Genomic DNA, 17,517 nt, shown 5'->3' with positions numbered 1-17,517 from the left:
AGTGAAGACGCTTACAGAAGTGTTTGCTGACTCAACTTCTTGCAGCCATTCTTCATTGTTGAATTATAATGGCGTGAAGGAACGATATCAGATCATATATTTCTATTGAAAGACCCTTGCCCAGATTTACGCCAAGTGTGACGTTATGTAGGCGTTACTCACAGGCTTCAAGGCAAGTGCAATCCATGAGATGGCATACGTGGACACCCTGCTTTTATTTACCATTTTAAAGTACAGCTGTGTCTGTCAGGCAGGGTTTTTAAATGGATTGTTATGCCTTGTACCATAATGTGTTTTTGGTGTTGACTTTGTTTATAGTTTTAGTGTGATTTTAAAAAATTCTTTTTAAATATTTGTATATGTACTGTTTTTAGTTTCCAAATATTGTTTTACTGATGTAAGCCAGATTGGGTCCTCTTTATTTACTTATTTGATTTATATACCACCCATCTGGCAGCCAAGGCCATTCTTGGCCTTTAAAGAGAAAGGCAGGGTAAAATTATTTTAAATAAAATAAAACATTGTAGCAAGTGCACAGTATGCTCATAAACTATATTAAACCTGTTTTACAGTTTTATGCCCACCGAATGCAGGAACATTCTTGGGGATCCTTTGCTTTCAATCCTCTTTGGAAGGATTTGTATCCTGAATGGTGGGATAAAAATAATTGTAATGCATATTAATAGTAATTATATGATAATAAAAAGTGCTGCTGGGTTGGGGAGGGGGAACGAGAAAAATGGTGGAAGATACACCATGCTGAGGAAATGAGATAATTATTGCAGGATCAACATGTATTAAGTAATATCCTTCTTTGTAAACACTTCAGCAACAATGAGCTACGTATTTGAAGTGTACTCCACTATTTTTCTTACAGTGGGATGTGGGGCACTCCATCCCTGTTTGGTCTGTCAGGCCATTTATGAATACCCAGTGGTTCTCTGGGGGGGGGACAAGATTTCACCCACCTAAGCCTGCCCAGATACTTATCAGTAGGGAGGCTGCTTATGCAACACCAACATGGAGGACCAAAGAGGAAGCTAATTTGCAGGAAATTGAATATTGTAATTTACATGCATAAAAGAAAAGTTTGAAGTTATTCATAGGATTTAAATTGAATTTGAGTCCCTTTCAATTGAGTAGGAAAGAAGACTCTGGCCAGGTGATGTTTGCCTGCTAAGTCTACTGCCCAGATTGTTCTCCTTGGACAGACAATGCCAAGATCCCAACTTCTCTGCCAGGAGCCTGCCATTGCCTCTGAAGATGGTTCCAGTGGCCTGCGGTGGTGGCAGAAGAGGCAGAGGCAGCAAGACCAGGTACCCCACTGGCACGAACCCGAAAAATAAACCGTGAACTGATTCTTTTTTTGGGGGGTGTTCATTATTATTCGTGATTCGTGGGTAGCCACAAACCACAAAACATCATGAACCACTGTTTTTTCAGGTTTGTGCCCATCTTTACACAAAACTATCTAATCAGGGCTTACATAGACTCCATCAAGAAGCTCCTGTCCCCATGATCATTATTGAAGGGGGTGAAGTGATTTTTGGTGCCAGTTAAAAGTACTAAAAGGAGAAAGAGTCTAAAATTAAAGCATATGCTTTCTTTTCCTGACCTGCCACCAGGGAATCAGGGCTAAGACTGGGATGGGGATTGCTGTACCCACTCCTAGGTTTTTGGTTTTGTTGTGTTACTACAAATTTACAATGTCCTGTGGTGCTTGTGGTTCTCTGGATTTGGACTAAAGTTCTGCCTTGTTTTAGAAAGAGTACGCTAATTTAAAAATCTGAGGAAGTAGAGTTGTCCACAAAAGCTCACATTAATGTATAGCAGTGGGTGACTCTGGGCATCTATCTTCTCTCCGCCTGGCACCTCTGCCTTATCCTTTTTATCCCTTCCAAAAACACAGTATATTTGCCTATGGTTTGCATGCAAAGTGCAGCATGCAAAACCTTTAAAATATACATACAGTTCATATTATTGGAGAAAAAACACCTTTGGCCATCAGTCTGAAAGGTGCAAGTGCTATACATAGAGAAACAGAAAACTAGCAGTAATAATGACTATAAAAATGAAATGAAACGGTAATTATTATAGGGCGGAGATCAAGAATGAGTTGAAGGTGGTAATAAAAATACTGTACAGGAGCAGATCAAGGGGGAAAATCTGGTAAACTAGTGAACTAACAAGAACTTCCATTTGCTACAAAAAATTAGACTTTGAACTCAGCAATTTGGGGTAAAGCCTAAGTTAATTGATTTCCTTTTCTAGCCATTATCAGCTTGTGCTTTGTGGAACGCAGGTGTTGCTTTGTCATGAACAGAATTTGCAGGTAAGACTATTAGCAAGCTGCTTACCTCAGGAGTGGGAAGTCTTTGGTGCGTCAGATGTTTGGACTACACATCCCATAATCCCTTACCAATGGCCATCCTGGCAGGTGCATCTGGGACTACAGCCAAAAATGTCCAGTACACCAAAGACTTCGTCCTCACTCTTGCTTATCTACAAAACTAGTAGTCCCCACTTTATCTACAACTACAGTAAGTTTACCTCCTCCTCTCTTCTGTGAACATCCAGCTACCTGCCATTCCCAAATGGCATCAGAGAAACAGGCTGGCCTTGCCATCATTTATCAGGATTTTAAGTGGTTCTTAAAAACCCTTATCCTTTGACATGCTCATAGTCTTTATATTGTACAATTGCAGGGACATACCTTTAGCTGCAAAGCAGCCAGGAAATCAACAAGTAAAGCTTTTCCCAACTGGGGCAGGGGTGTTGGGGAGAGTTGCCTCTTGATTTCATTGCTATTACTGCATTTTTACTACCAGCCAGAGAAACGGAAAGGTACCTATGGGAATCTCCTGCCCCATATGCAGGAATAACTTTGGCTGATTTGGGGTATTATCCACCTTGACAGGTTATTTAGGCAAGCAGCAGCAACCTCTGTTGCTCATCCTCAGCAGCAAAATGCCTTGGATGACCCTACTTTAACTGGTAAAGGCCCAACTGTAGGATTGCCAGCCAGGAAAACTTCGCTTGATGTCTTGAACAGCATCAAGATCTTCAGAAGAACCTTTTTGGAATAGGGACATCAGAAGAGCCATGCTGGATCAGATCAGAAGCCTAATTAGTCTAGCATCCTGTCCTCACAGCAGTTAGTCGTATGCCTCTGGGAAGCCCACCAGCAGGATATGAGCACAACTACACCCTCCATTTCATGCTCTCTAGCAGCTGGTACAAAGTGGCCTCCAGTACTGAGGGTAATATGTCGGTATCATGGCCAGCAACTATAATAGTTTTATTTGCCATTAGTTTGTTTAATCTCTTTTTAAAGCAGTCTATTTTGGTGGCTATAAGAAGACAAGACTCACTGGAAGAGATAACAAAGTTGGGCAAAACTGAACGCAGCAAGAAAAGACGAAGACTAACTATGAGATAGATTGATTTAATGAAAGAAACTACAGACCTGAAAAAGATCTGTTAATAATAAGCCTTTTCTAGATCACTAATTGATAGGGTCATCAGAAATTAGAAGCAACTTTGGTGGCAAATAACATCATATTGCAGAGGTGAAATTTTATGAGTAACTAATGTCTGCATTAATTACTGATAAAAGGCACAGCTGCAGAGACTACTTGAAAAGCTGGCAGCCCTACCAAGAAGACAAACAACTGCTGCAGTTTGCTACTATCCAATCCTCATAAAATATCTTCATGCCTATTGTCAATTCTTTCCCACCAAACCAAATTAAGGATGATTATGCTTATTACTATGGTCATCAATTCATTTTACCTGAGTGCTTTGGAAATGCTGATCAATGGCAAACCCCCCTTTTTACTGAAAAAAAGAAAGGGAGGGAGGAAAGGAAGAGAGAGAGAGGCAGCACCAAATGTAAATGACTGGATGATCCTGCCTTGAATTAAGGAACAGCCAAAAACAATCTCTTTTCTTTCTACAAGAGCTGGAATTCTTATCATTTGCCAAGAATTTCTTGGCTGGAGGACCAGCCTTAGGCCTGAAAGTTGCAGACCCAATTCAAACCAATTTTTTTTTCTGTAATTGGGCATTTGGGTCATCCTGTCCCATAACAAAAACATTAAGAGGCAGTTGAAAGGCAGTACTGAAACACTGAGTGAGGGGTGGAGTTTCAGGAAGATTATCCAGCCTGCTCTGAAGATTGGTAAATATGATGGCATTAATGTAAAAACTCAAATCAAGTGAATCTGTCCCCTTTTTGTAGAAATTAAATATTCAGATTTTTAAAAATGAGTTACATACCTAAGGAACGTATAGATACCCTGTGAGGAGTAGTACAGAGAGTGACAAACTAGGGCTCAGGAGGCCTGAGTTCAAATCCCCACTCAGCCACGGAAACTTACTGGAGGGGGGAGTAGAACTGATAAAACTAGTACCGTACTTAAATATATCACTTTAGCACAGTTGCTGGAGAAATCAAACAAATGCTCTCCCACAGGGTAACATCCTGGAACCATTACTTTTTAACATTTACACAAATGATCAACCAACATTCACATACTCTAGGAATTTTATCTATGCTGATGATCTTGATTTGACACTCCAGAAGGAAACCATTGAGGCCATTCAGCACCAGCTAACTTCTGCATTAGATTATCTTTCCTGTGTTATAAAAACAATCAGCTAAAACCAAACCCTTAAAAACACAGGTCTGTGCCTTCCACTTAAAGAACAGAGAGGCCAAGAGGAAGCTCCAAATTAGCTAGGAAAGCAAGATTTTAGAGCAGAGGTGGGATCCAGCAGGTTCGCACCGGTTCCATCGATCCGTTTCCTAAATCTGATAATAGTTCGCCGAACCGTTTCCTAAAGGCCAGGTGACCAGCGAGGAGCGGGGGGGGGAGGGGGGTTATGTGTTTTTTCCCAAGTTAAACGTAACTAAGGCTGTTGCTCTGACAATTTGTGGAGACAAATGGCACACATTGATCGTTCACTCAAAAACAGGAAGACAGCTATCAGCTTTTTAACACTAGTAAGATTTACCACCAGGCCAGGGTTAAAGCAGAGCAGATCAACATATCAAAGGGAAACTATCCAGACCTTCAGGCTGGGGGTGGGGGTGGGGGCTGGAGGGACTGAGAGGAAGAGGAGGAGGAAAGGGCACACAGAGCATGTTAATTCAAGCATGCATGCTGCATTTGTCTCTGTGACCAGCATCTTCAGTGGACTGTTCAAACTGGCTTTCACAAGCTTTCATTTTTAAGATTATTCAAGTAAGTAGGTAAGTATAATACATAAAGCAGACTATGTCTGAGCAAAAAGCCGCTTTTTATTAAATATTTCCCTGCCTTAGCTGTTTGCCATGCAGTCTTGAGAAATGGAAGGAGGAAAATGAAATGATATTTTATCATGTAAAATATATTTTGAAAATTATTTCAACAGGATTCCCTTTAGGACCTTTTAGCATTTATGTAATTGTTATTGTGTTTGAGTTTAGAAAATTTGATACTTCTATTTTTTGAAATAAATAAATACCTGAACTTTGGAGAAAAAAGGTCAGAAGCCTGTTGGTGATTAATTAGTTATGCAAAATTAACTTACAGCAACTAGGTTTTCAAAGAAAGTATATGTTTTTAAAGAGTGATTTTACAATTTCCACTCCTAGTGAATTTCCATGGCTGAGTGAGGATTTGAACCCTGGTCTCCAGAGTCCTAATATGCCAGACTATTCCTGTATTTGTGATTAACACATGCTTAAGTTTAATTGTGTTCATCAGGTGCCCCAAGAAACATAACCACATTTTGCCACCATGAGTTAATGCTTTTTAACATGAAGTTAATTTGCCTCCCTCCAGTGATGTCCTTTCAAGGGAAAATGAACATTTATGATATAGGCCACTATGTTTAGATTTTCAGGGAGGGAGGGCATAACATGCCAATTTTTTCATTGGTATGCAGAAATCTAGTATTTAGGATCTATGGAAAAACTAATGGGGAACCAGGCTTGGTCAGGAGGAGGGGATGGTATTATATTTTATTATGATGATGATTAAAAAATTTAAAAGCTGGTAAGGGCATTTATTTGCAAAGGCTTTCATGGCCGGGATCTGATGGTTGTTGTGGGTTTTTCGGGAAGAGCAACCTTCAGAACATGGCCAAAGAGCCCGAAAAACTCACAACAACCAATTAAGGGAATAACCTTTCAACTTTTTTGGAATTGGCAGTTAGATGCAGGGAATCCATACAAAGCCTGTGGTTTCTACTTAGGGTGACCCCAGGAATGAGCAATCTCCAACATGGCCTGGCCTCAACAGCCCTGCCCATCTGTTGCAAACTCAAGCTTGTGGTTTCCTTAGGGAGTAGGTCTATCTTGCATTTAGCCTTCCTCTTTTCCTGCTGCCTTCCACCTTTCCAAATATTATGGTCTTTTTCAATCTATGCCTGCCTTCTCATGATGTGCCCGAAGTAGGACAGCCTTAGGTTTGTTTGTTTGTGTGTTTTTTTCTTTTTGCCTCTGGAGATAATTTAGGCTTAATTGGATCGAGAACCCACTTACTCATCTTTTTTGGCAGTCCAGAGTATCTGCCATACGATCTGATCAGGCCAAGGGTGTCTGCAAAGATGATCATAATTTTGTTAATTGGGACAGTCCTCTGTGTGTCAGCAAGCTGTTTTAAGCTTCTGTTGTTGTTACATGCTATCAACATTGCCCCTTTGTGCTGTCCTCAACAGCCCTGCACAGCTACTGCAAACTCAACCCTGTGGGTTCTCTGATGGTGTCAATCCATCTCACATTTGGTTTTCCTCTTTTCCTGTTGCCTCCAGCTTTTCTGCAGAACCTGGAATGGGGAGGGATTAAATGATTGTGACGTTGTTCAGAGACCAGTTCCAAATCCCAGGGTGGCAGCCCTCTCTTGCTTGTGCTACAGAAAAAGCTTTGTTACTGTTGCTTTGTGGTAAGAACTTTTTCTTCAGAAGGGGTCAGAGAATTTGAGAGTTATTCTCAAGTTCATCTTTGCTTTACATGTGTGTTATGTGCCATTCAAGATGACCCTAATGGGCCTTTCAAGGCAAGTGAGATATTTAAAGATATTTGAGATATCTAAGGAGTGGCTTTACGTTTTACCAGTTCCACGCCCTCAGTGAGTTTCCACGCCTGAATGGGAATTCGAATGCAGGACTCTGGAGTCCCAGTCTGTCCCTCTCTGAATTGCATTACTTAATGTTAAGGGTTGTTGTGAAAGGCAGGATGTTATTATTTGCAAGCATATAAGCATGTCCTATTTTGTCTCTGTGAAAAATTTGATTTCTCTTGAAAAATTTCTCTGGAGAGAATTCTACTTCACTGTCATCATTAATACTACCAGCCTACAATTTCGTTACAAATGTGGTAGCTTTGGGGCATGAAATAGGAGCAGTCTAGAGGTAGCTTCCAGTAAACATTTATGGAAACAAGTCATTGATAATGTTAAACTGCAGTTAAGAGAACAAAAGCCAGAGGAACTTCGACAACCACATTGTTGGTGAATTGGGGGGTGGGGGGCGGGGGGAGGAAGTGTCTGGCAGCCTACTGCTGAGTCAACATGTTTTTACATCCCTGTCTTGTTCCTTGTTCAATCTGTATATTTCCATAACTAGATAGTGCTGTAGTAGATAATAATGTACTGATGAAGGTATGTGAAATCGTTCAGGGCCACCCAAAGACAATTCTTGAAGTAGTGTTAATGACACATGAAGCAGAAAATCCTTCAAGCAGCTCTCCCCAGCCCTGTCAGTAAAAATACAACAAGTAACCCTAAGTTACTAATAATTTCCTGCCATTTCATGACATGAGGTAGTTGTCACACTCTGCATAACTACAGGCTTGACCCTGAGGCAGTGGTTGCTGAGGTCTCCAGGCTTAAAAGGAAGGTCCCTTCAAATTCCAGATGCAGGGAAGGGGGATCAGGAGACAGGCGTCTAGTTGTCTCTTTGCTCCCAGAGGCATCTGATGGGGCCACTGAGAGATCCAGGATGCTGGACTGAGATGGGCCCTTGGCCTAATCCAGCAGGGCTCCTCTTAGGTTCTTATGCGGTTTTACTATTTTCCCATGTGTGCAGATATGGGGAGAAAAATGTGTCTAATTTTCTATATTTTAGACACAGACTGGGTTTTAGCAAATTAAAGTTTTGTGTAGCACAACAGCAGTTTAAGGAAACTTATGAGAAGCATAATTCTCTTGAATAATTTAAATATAATATCTATGTACAGCAGGGGTGAGCAACGTCTGTTGCCCCTGGTCTCAATTTTTGCCGCAAAGTCTGTAAGTTGCAAAGTCCACCTCCTTCTTCTTCCCAAAGCGGCTAGAATTCTAATTCTGGTTTTCAAAAAGAGTTATTTTGTGTGTGTGTGTGCGCGCGCATGCTCAGTAATGCCAAAGGGCCCTGTAGATATTTTGTAAGGTAATGTTTGTAAGCCGCCCCGAGTAGACGTTGTCTAGAGGGGTGGGGTAGAAATTGAATAAATAAATAAATAAATAAATAAAATAAAAGTAAATCCCTACACCTGGAAGAGCAGTTGTTCACATTCTTTTCACCAGGAATCTTCTGAAGTTTTAAATTTCTGGTCAAATTTCTTTGTGTGTTGCAGTAGAAGTACAGAGATCCACAGAGCAGATGTGACAGGGTTCGTCACTAGGGTATGACAGTTCCTTGATTTTTGATATGGGGAGAAATGGAGAGGTCGAGTTCTTTGGAATAGAAATTTGATTAACAGCTTTAATGGATTTGTCAGCAACAACTTCTGCAGGTGTGCAAAGCTGGCCTCCAGTTAACAACAAACTGAGCTATCAGTCATTTCAGGAGCAGGAAAGGGGAGGGAAGCAATTTTTACTGGTGAGCTATAGGGCGAAATTGGAGGTAAAGGAAAGATGTGTCAGTTCTCTGTCAAACTTGGTCATAAGCACTCACTGTGAGGTGTGTGTGTGTTTGTGTGTGCGTTTTTGGCACAAGCCCATGGTGAGGGTAACAGCAGTGGTATGCCCAAAGAGATACAGTACAGTTATCCAGATGTCTTAATCATGTGAGAGGTAGTTGTGATAATAGGCAGTAGGGAGACCACTATGGAAGAAACCCTCATCAGATCCCACTGTCCTGGGCATTTATTTATTTATTTATTTATTTATTTATTTATTTATTTATTTATTTATCAATCAATCAATCAATCAATCATTAGGACATAGAACCGGTTGTTAATTTATTTGAATCCCACCACTGTTTTAGAGCATTGCCTCTCCAGAAGCACGTTAAGAACTGCTATGAAACAATAAATGAAAAAAGGTAATACAGCACCAAACCCACTTCACAGACACCAACCCCCTAGACAACAGATAAAATCAAGGAAAAGTTTTCTGCACACATCTCAGGCTCTAAATCAGAGATCTCCAAAGTACAGCCCACAGGCCATATCCGGGTCTTGCCATTTTATCCGGCCCATGCATAAACACAGGAGGGGGTGCATGCATACACACATGTTCCTTCGGACCTTGAAAATGTGGAAAATACAGTATATTATGTGAAAAGATTGGAGACCCCTGCTCTAAATGTGAAACCAGAAGAAGCTGGGCTAAACCTATGGAAAGCAAAAACAACACACCTTGCTGGATGAGTGAATGGATGAATGTTGAAGAGTGTCTCCCACAAGGACGAGATTCTAGCTAGACAATCTGGAAGGCTCTGAATAGAGTCTGAAGCAAAAAAGGATGATCAAAGAATAATCAAGTGAAATGTGAGTATTTGGATACAGGACAAATGTTATGTGACTGTGGAGAAATTCAATTAATGCAGCACTTATGTGCATGTAATTAGTACCCTACCACATGCAAAAAGATTTAGTAAATGGCCGAGATAATACTATTGAAGTAGCCCACTTCTGGCAAAAAAATTATTTAAAATTTTATATGTGTGTGTTTGTGTGTGTGTGTCCATAATTTTAAATTGTGCAACACTTTTACTAATAAAGAAAAGTCTTTTCCTCCCAATAGTAAGAAAAGTACAGTAAGTGTGTACTTCCATGTTTTCTTTCATCATGACCTACACACTTACTTCATGTGTACACTGTGTTGTCAGGCATGAAGACAAGCATCACACACACTTTGCAGGTCACGACAACTGAAGTCTTTCTTCCCTCTATAATCTGTTACTCTATAATCTGTTACCTTTTTATTTTCTTCTTTGTCTATGAGTGCCTTTTCCTTGTCCCGTGTACCTTGAAGGATGCTGGGAAAGTCCACTAATATGTAAGTATATCCGGAAACCAAAAATTTTGTTAGGGGCCTCTCCTGCCCCCAGTTCTCCTTGATTGATGGCTACCTGGAGTCTGTCTGTTTTATTCCTCTGCTCTGTTGGGAATCAGCGAAGAGAAGGGTGCTCCCAGTACTCACAGCTACTACTTCTTGCTCTCAACTGTTATCAGGACACACCCCTTCCTCTTAAGCTAAGCACATGCTGCTTCTTAAGGAGGAATTCCCAGGGGTTAAACCAGATGACTTCCTGATGTGAATCTAATTCACTCACATCTCCACATTTGTCTCCTTGGTTTCCCCTTTCCTTGTCTTTTCTTCCAGTAGACCTTTTCCTTATTCTCCCATTCCCCCCCCCCATCAACCTCCTGTTAACGCTCTTCTGGTTCGCTCCTTGGAGTCTGTCTCAGTTTTATTCCTCTGCTGTGTTCTGTTAGGAGTCAGCAAGTGAACGGACACATTCAATTTATCTTCTTCACAGCAACTTCTGATCCTCTTTCCTTTGAGATTCCTGACCAGTAGTGGCAAGACCTAGAGTACAGTTCCTTACAAAGTATTACAGACCAACTTTGGGAGAGGGAGGTGTGTTGCAGAGCCCTTTGCAGGGTGTCCCCCTGCTCCCCGTAAATTGTGTAGGCTACACACAGACTGCAACCACTGAGTCCCTTTTGATGGAGTCTTGAGTGGCCAATTGTTAAATATGCACATGTAGATTCTGCTGTAAATTCATCCCAAGCAGCTTTCTTTGTTCATTTCCCATAGAAGCAAATGGCAGCCATGAGTATTTCAGGCTGATGCTCATCTCCTTTGCCCTATAGAGTTCAATGGGAATTCAGTGGGAACCCATTCAGTACCTCCTTATATATTCTCTGCATTCCAATTCCTGTTCCTTGTTGTGAGCAAATCTTCATTTTTAAGAATATGGTGGGGGGAGCGGGGAGTTAGGAACATTGTATTAGAGAGACAAGCGTATTAATTTCACCCCAATCAAGAGAATCAGAGGGAGCAGGGATGTGCAGGCAATAGAGGAAAGGAAAGTACACAATTAGTACTAATGGATGCAATTTGTGTCTCTACCGTCGCTGCCAACACCTGTGTCTTGGAATCACACTAAAGGCCCTGATGCATGGATAAATATTTCATTGTTATTGTTTCCCCAGATCAAAGGCCCAGTTTTATTTAGATTCCCGGGGGCGTCTTAAGTGGGGAGGGGGGGAGTGAAAATGAGAGAATCAGAGAAAATTCATCTGAAAACCAGACTTTGTGAGTGAAGTCAGACAAACGTGGCAGTCCCTTGATAGTACAGCTGGATTTGGACACCGATTGAATTAATGTGGAAGCAGATGATGTTCTATCACTTTTTGAAAATGATACGTTCTTTTTCTTATTCCCACCCACACCAAACTTCTAGCATTCAACGACAGTATATGGGCTTTAGGGTCCCTTCTGTCCCTAGCTGTCATGTGCTCAATTCATTCAGCCATTCACAGACAGGGAGAACAGAGCTTGTCTGCACAGAACACATACACTGCATAAACATAGCAGTGTGGGTATATGGATATGGAAGAACATTGGTCGGAGGCAGTCTTGTTGCACATGATTCTGGGATGGTTTCTGTAAACAAGATTCAAGACCATCTCTGACAAGGAAACGATCATCATATCTTTCAACTCACTCAATGGTGTTGTTAAGACAGGTATTGCAGGACTGAAGCCCCAGGACTTTCTGAGGTGCAGGGACTAGGACATCAACTACCACTTCACTCAGCCTTCCTTGTTTCCTCTAAAGAGAACTGTATTTTCCAAGGAACAGTATGTTATTGCAGTCTATCCCTTTTGTAATGCAAAGTATTTGAGAATGGTTTGGTCTTAAATTAACAATTACAAATCATTAACTTTACAAAAGACCTGCTCCCAGTTTGCTAATATATCCTGATCTGACTGCCTTTGACTTTGCAGGGGAGCTGGGTGTGGGGACTGTAATGAGAGCTTACATTGCCAAACGGCATCTTATCATTCAGTTTCCAAGGGGAAAAAAGCAGATGACTGAAAAACTTGACTGTAAATAAAGTAAAATAAATAACAAAATAGTTGAACAGCAATAGTTCCTTTCTAGGTGTGTACCTGGGACAGAAGGTTCAAGTCTTACGTTCTCCCATATTAGGACCTGTATTTTACTGCAGTGCTCCCATAGGTGAGGGGCAGAGAACATGCACCTTGCAAACACTAAGGGCTCAGATGTTCTCCCAAACACTTCCACTTCAAAGAAACTTAATTTGAAGACCCAGGACAAAATATGATGCTTTTGTTTCAGCTAGGTGAAACTTGCTACCATGAACTCTGTCAAGCCCTCATCTGATATGCTCTTGAGTTCTTTCTTGGAAAAAAGCAGCAGGGGAGCAGGGATGAAGAGCAAAAGAGAAGTAAGTGATGCAGGGAACATGATTCCAGTGGAAGGCAAGCTTTAAGGCCTTCACTGTGACCAAAAGAAGAAGTGAGCATCCTCCACAGTATTGCCATTCTCACAGTGCATGGAACATACAAGGAAGCTGGGAAGTAGTGGATGAAAGTTCTTGGTGTGTATGCTTCACTTTGGTCAGATTAACTACAAGAACGACAAGTTACACACCTGTAATTGTACTTCTTTGAGTGGACCTCTGTGATTCACACCCTGGGTGATTCGTGCCTGCACGGAGCCTCATTGGAAGATTCTAGAGCTTCTGCGGTAGCAATAAACACATTAGAATATGCCCCTCCCCACCCGTATAAGTACCTTGGCGTCAAGCGTCCCTTTTCAGTTGTGTAAGCAAACAATGGCGTGACAGAGGGGAGCACAGGCGGGATGTGTGAATCACAGAGGTCCGCTCGAAGAACTACAATTACAGGTGGGTAACCTGTCGGCCATCTCATGAGAAGACTCCCTGGAAAAGACCCTGATATTGGGAAAGTGTGAAAGCAAGAGGAGAAGGGGACAACAGAGGACGAGATGGTTGGGCAGTGTCACCGAAGCTACCAACATGAATTTGACCAAACTCCGGGAAGCAGTGGAAGACAGCAGGGCCTGGTGTGCTCTGGTCCATGGGGTCACGAAGAGTCGGACATGACTTAATGACTAAACAACAACAAAAAATCTGTTGTTCGTCTTCATGGCTTCTGTGAATCAAGCCAAGGCAGGGTGTCACGCCAAGGTAGAGGCTAGAACAGCATGTCCAAATGCTGCATATGACTTTTGCCAGAACATCCGTCGAGTCTATGACGGAGAAACGTGGACGGCTGTGCCCAAGTGGCAGAGGCACAGATGTCCAGAAGAGGTACGCCATTGAGAAAGGCTGTAGAGGCTGCCACTGCCCTGGTGGAGTGAGGGCAAACCACTTTAGGGGCTGGTTGTCGAGCAAGTTGATAAGCCAAATGAATGGTAGAGGTGACCCATCTGGAGATAGATTGGGAAGTCACCTGACGGCCTTTTGTAGGTAGCTGATGGCATATGAAGAGACAAGGTGACTGTCTAAAAGGTTGGGTATGTTGGAAATAAAAAGCAAGAGCTCTTCTGACATCCAACGTATGGAGTATTTTTTCTTGGTTTGAAGAAGGTGACGGAAAAAATGAAGGAAGGACAATCGGCTGGGAAAGATTAAATTGAGAGACAATTTTGGGGAGGAAGGAAATGTCCATTAATAACTTCACCTTATCAAGAAAAACTGTAGATGAGGGTAATCATAGCATGAAGCTGCCAATTCACTAGCTTGTCGTGCTGAGGTGATGGCTACGAGAAAAGCTGTTTTAAAGGTGAGGAGTCTTAAGTCAGTTGCAGCTAATGGCTCAAAAGGAGCTTTGGTAAGCTGTTTCAAAACAAGAGTTAGTGACCATTGTGGAGAGGGAGGTCGAGTGTCAGGGAGACATGAGAGAAACCTTTCAGAACACGCTTTGTTGTTGAATGTTTGAAGAAGTTTGCTGCTGGAGAATTTGGAGGTTGGTATGATATTATTGCAGAAAGGTAGACTCTCAAGGATGAGATGGAGAGGCCCTTGGATTTGAGATGTAGAAGGAAGCGGAGAACAGTGGAAAGTGATGGATTGATGGAGGATGATGAGGAAGATTTCGTAAAGGATTGAAATTTCTTCCATTTGTACAGGTAGGCTTTCCTTGTGGGTGGTTTTTTGGCATGATGAAGAATGTTCATTACCAAGGGAGAATCCTCCACACTGCCAGGTGCAGAACAGGTAAGTCTGGGTGTAGGACTTGGGAGTTGTTCTGTGAGAAGGTGTGGCAGGTGGGGGAGATGGTGGATGTCTGATGAGAGACTGGGAGAACTGGAAACCAAGTCTATCACGGCCACCAAGGGGCTATAACGGTGCCATTGGTTTTGTCTTGTTGTAGATGGATGACAACTTTGTGGAGGAGAGGGAACGGCGGAAAAAGGTAGGCAAGAGTCTTGGGTCAACGGCCGATAAACTCATCTCCCTGGTAATGTTTTCCTATTCCTGCTCAGGAGCAATACAGTTGGCATTTCCAATTCGCTCAGGAGGCAGAGACTGAGAGTCGGTGTGCCCCATTTCCGGCATAGTTGGCGGAATACTGATTGATCTAGTTCCCACTCATGAGCTTGGGCATCTGTACAGTTGAGCGAGTCTGCTAGGTCATTGTCATGACCAACGATGTGTAAGGCTGTGAGACAGATGTGATGTTATAGACACCACTCCCAGAGGTCGGCCGCTAGGTAGAGGAGACCTGGGGAGTGGGTGCTCCCTTGTTTTAGGATGCAGTACATTGCCGTGGTGTTGTCGGTGGCGATCTGTACCATTTTTCCTACAGGAAGGTTTCTGAAAGTCTTGCAGGCCTTTATGACGGCTAGTAGCTCCAACTAGTTTATGTGGAGCAGTTTTTCTTTGTGAGACCATTTGGCATGGACTGTGAGGGATTTGCAATGAGCCCCCCAGCTGGTGCAACTGGCATTGATAGTGACTTGTATTCGTGGGCGAGGTTGTTGGAATGGTCACCCGGTAGAAAGGTTGGTATGGGAATGCCACCATTGAAGTTGAGAGGCCAGTTCCGGAATGACTCTTAAGAGAGAGTGGGGAGAGGCTGTTAGTGGATTGAATAGAGCCAGAAACCAGGATTGGAGAGATCTCATTTTGAGACGAGTTCGTGTGGAGTCTATGAGCGCACCTATGTAATGTATAGTCCTTGTAGGTTTTAATTTTGATTTCTGTTCGTTGATAGTTAGACCGAGATCGCGAAGAAGGACAAGGGTGAATGGTTGTCTCGTCAAGCTTTGTGACGGGAGTGTGTTATAAGAAGCCAGTCGTTGATATATGGAAAGACGAGAATGTTTTGAAGTCTGAGGTAGGTGGCTGAGTTTCATAGTATTGCCGGTTATGAGTCGGAAAAGATGGAGGCGGCATATCCATGGACATCTGTCGATGTTGATGATCCTCGACATTGAAAGATGGTGGTTGAGCGTTGACGGACCTTGATTGGTAGGGATGGACCTCGGTGTTGAGCTCAGTGTCGTAAGGGTGCTGGGGTTGATGACTTGGATTTACCAGACAAGGGGAACTCTGTTGATGTAATGTAATGGAGCGAGTGTCCATGGACCAGGATGAATATCGAGGATCATCGATATCAGAGCCTGTGTCTCTGTGATGTTGAAACGGAGGTTGCTGATGAGATGGCACAGCAGTGGGGGAAAAATTGACGCTGGTGATGCCAAGCGTGAAGAGTGATTTCCTTCATCTATTGTAGTAGGAAAGTATCGGGAGGCTGGGGCTGCAAAAGCCTCACGTATGGATGAAATCTGCATGACCGTCCCAGGTTTTTTTTTATATATATACCAAATGGAAGCAGGTTGAGGTATAGTCACCTCTCGGTGATGTGGCCGCTTCAACACCGATGGTTGTTGAAAAGTAGGCTGATTATTAGATGGTATTATCAAACCGGGTAAAACACCTGGTTGACTAGTTGGTGCCGTTTGTCGAGCAGAGCACTGGTCGGGACAAATGGCAACCCAATGCGCGTGCTGAGCGTGGGTTTGAGCCACATGTGATGAAGTGAGCTGTCGAGATTGTGGATGTCGATGGTCCTGGTTAGGGATCGGTGGGTGATCCGAGGGCATGAATATGGAATAGTGTTGAGCCGTTCAGGATGGGAATCCTCAGGTGATGGAATAACTGAAGGATTGCTGGAAGAAATGGAAGGTTGTGGACTGGGAGGAGAGGATGTTAGTTGGTCGACTCTATCATCCCATTCTGGAGACTGAGAACAGGGTTGATGAGACAGAAGTCTGTCATTATCTCAGGGAGATCTGACCGAAATTGATTCAGAGTTATGGTTGTGGTGGGATGTCTGTAGGCTTAGACTGTTTAGCTCGTTTAGGAGGAACAGGGTCCGGAGCCGAAGCAGCTTCAGTCGGTCTCTGACGTTTAGAGATTGTTTTCGAAATCAAGGACTTTGGTATGGAGGGTTTCGATTTGTGTGTCTTCGAAGTCTTAGATGACGCAGATGGAGAATCGGAATGAGCTGGTGTAGCCGATGGACGCTGTTTCGATGATTCAGTAATTGCTTTTTCCATTGCTTTGGTTTGGGAAGTGGCCCTACAAGGAATTTGGGCCATTTGAACTGGTTGTAAGGATTCTTCCCAAAGTTGGAATTTTAGCCTCGAGAGATCGAAGAACTCTGCGCTTAAAATTTTTGCAGTGGGTATAAGAGGAAGTTTGATGCTGTTCTCCCAAGCAGAAAAGGCACTTAGCGTGTCCGTTGAAAAGTGGGATCTTTTTGTCAGAGACAACACAGTGCTTAAACGGGCCCAAAGGGGCCATGAATAGGAGAAAATAAGTGAGGAGGAAAAACCGATGATTGGAGGGGGGGTGCTACGGCTGGAGGCCAAGCAAAGGAAAAATAAAAATCTCTGATGATAAAGAGTTTAATAGTTTAAAAGAAACCAATTGATAACAGGAAGGAATCAAGAATAAACTCTCTTTCTCTTTTACTCACAGAAGCAGAATTATGAGGCTCTCAATGCAGTAGTTGATAGAAACTGAAAGGGGACGTTTGGCACCAAGGTACTTATACAGGTGGGGAGGGGCCTATTCTAATGTGTTTATTGCTAATGCAGAAGCTCTAGAATCTTCCGATGAGGCTCCACGCAGGCGCTAATCACCCAAGGTGCGATTCAAAGAAGTCCATGAAGAAGAACCTGGTCTGGACAAGGAGTACAAAAGGAGATGTGAACATCCAAGTCATCTGAGCTGTGTGAGTCTTATAATACT

General features: G+C 42.7%; 2 long non-coding RNA genes across 2 annotated transcripts in view; one reads left to right on the top strand and one right to left on the bottom strand.

Annotated features, from left to right (window-relative positions):
* Positions 1-1,163, bottom strand: part of LOC144587100 (uncharacterized) — a 17,513-nt gene extending 16,350 nt beyond the window's left edge. Inside the window, exon 1 of the long non-coding RNA XR_013542274.1 lies at positions 562-1,163. This is a non-coding gene — a long non-coding RNA (uncharacterized LOC144587100). The remainder of the gene's footprint in view (positions 1-561) is intronic.
* The window catches only part of LOC144587098 (uncharacterized), an 18,155-nt gene extending 638 nt beyond the window's left edge, over positions 1-17,517 (top strand). The window contains exons 2-4 of the long non-coding RNA XR_013542272.1: positions 1,144-14,472; positions 14,630-14,671; positions 17,245-17,517. This is a non-coding gene — a long non-coding RNA (uncharacterized LOC144587098). The remainder of the gene's footprint in view (positions 1-1,143; positions 14,473-14,629; positions 14,672-17,244) is intronic.

This window comes from Pogona vitticeps, chromosome 2 (genome assembly GCF_051106095.1).
Source record: "Pogona vitticeps strain Pit_001003342236 chromosome 2, PviZW2.1, whole genome shotgun sequence".
In the NCBI taxonomy this organism is placed as follows: Eukaryota; Metazoa; Chordata; class Lepidosauria; order Squamata; family Agamidae; genus Pogona; species Pogona vitticeps.
Note: the sequence above shows the minus strand (reverse complement) of the source record. Positions and strands in the feature narration are given on the sequence as shown.